The sequence below is a fragment of the Helianthus annuus genome, chromosome 14, assembly GCF_002127325.2.
Source record: "Helianthus annuus cultivar XRQ/B chromosome 14, HanXRQr2.0-SUNRISE, whole genome shotgun sequence".
Lineage (NCBI taxonomy): Eukaryota > Viridiplantae > Streptophyta > Magnoliopsida > Asterales > Asteraceae > Helianthus > Helianthus annuus.
The window spans coordinates 10,564,719-10,566,721 of NC_035446.2; positions in this window are offsets into that span (position 1 = coordinate 10,564,719).

Here is a 2,003-nt window from a genome sequence, read left to right on the forward strand (position 1 = left end):
GTTTGTGGTCTAAGAACTGCTTATAGGTGCAGCCTTCGCTGTGTTCAGAGCGAAGGGCCTCGAGCTGTGCAATGGCCCGTGAGATGCGCACTTGTAGTTCTGCCGCTGTTGTTGGCGGAAGGTTGTTGGCATCGACGTTCCCTTGTGCCGACATCTTCTCAGAAGAAGATTAGTTAAGTCAGGTTATATTTGTTCAGGGGACGCGTTTAGTTGTTAGTGGTCATACGTACATACACATAATAGGTTATCATACCAACCAATCAAGCAATAACATAATCATAGCATAACCAAGCAATTTGGTAATTATGTTTAACGAGAGCATAGCAAGTAAGCACGTAGCGTTAGAATTATAGCACACACATATAGATCAATAACGTGCTTAACGAAGACATAGCGTCTGAGCTTTCGCTGGTCATTGGCCACAAAGTATTATCGCATGTTTTATTATTCTCCAGTGTATCAAAATCACGTAGTCTGAAGTGGTCTTTAAAAGTCTCCACAATCCCGGCTTATCATTAGTGTCTTTACCCAAATGTAATGCAATCCGCAAAATCCATAAATCAATTATATTGGTGACTGAGGTGGAGTGGGAAAGAAAAGTAAATCATTAACATGCGTGAACTCCTCCTCAAGCTTGTATATACGTCGAAGTAATTAACCGGTCTGCCGCTCGACAGTAAAGAAACGAGCCTTAATAACCAAGAAGTTGTAATAGCAGCAGGTGAGTGTGCCAAAGGAGACAGTGATGAATGTGGAGGATCAAAGTATACTAGCAATAGACAGGGTGGAGGACGTGGTGTCAGCTCAAGCTCCAACGTTCTGCGACTCATATCCTCAAACTATAGATGTGTAGTCTCCATAGTGTGAGGGATGGTAAGGGTCTAAAATTAGCATAGTGTATTATAGGGACCATCGAAATGGCTCGTCCAGCGCTGTAGGGTTGAAAGTTGCAACGGTGCGGCCTGTGAGGTCATAGAAAATGTTGCAGCAGCAATAGGGATCATTATGCGGGTGCAGTCCTGGAGTACTTTTCTGTGGTGTGGGTAAGTCCTAAGAGGAAGCGATAGGCAAGCTGATGCAATGGACGTCGGTCTCCATAGGAGAGAAGGAGCAATCATCATCGGTTACGAGTGCAAAAACAAACGTCTCAACCAATAAGGGGTTCGTCAGGTGCAGGTACTTGGTCATATATAAGGGGTGCAATGTCTGTTAAACCAAAAGGAAACAGGGTCATGATCCATCAAGGGTGCAGGACCAGCAGGTGCAACATCAAGTTGTCCCACAAAGGTGCAGAGGCTAGCTCAGGGGCAATCCCTGCTCGTGTAACGGTGTGGTGCCTCAAGCAAGTGATAGTGCAACAGTCATAACGGCGTCGTCGTCTGTGTCAGTAGTAGAAGGTTGTAATCCGGCCATCTATGAGGCTGTAAATGTCACAGACTCAAAGGAGTCTGAAATCGAGTGTATTCTAGGCGCAGAGGATAGCCTGATAACAGAGGTCTTAGATGTGAAATTCATAATAACGTTCTCGTCTAACTTTCCATCACCATGGATGTCGTCAAGAGGACCATCAATAGTCATGTCAACGTCATCGACTATTCGTCAAGTAGCCACCCTTTGGAAGGAAAGGTCCACATGAGGCGTATTGTCGAGGATCGGAGCCATGGTGTGTTCACCATCGGGGTGACCAGTGATGGAGTGGTCATGGACTGAAACAAGAGTAATAGGAGGATTCTTGTCGGAGAAGCCTTCAGCAAGGATAAATCATCCCAAAATCTGGTAGCGTGGACTGTTATAAGTCGTCCTTGCCCTTGGTCAGCATATCAGGATCACTCTCAGTGTCTGACGTAAATATCTTCGGCGCAAGTGCAGTTTCATCATTTGTGGTGGTGGCCATAGGGTCATCAATGCTTGACAACCCGCTTTTTGATCAAGGCGACATGTGTATCGGTACATGGTAGTCATAGTATGTATTTCCATACTAATTACTATTAGTTAGCGTATGC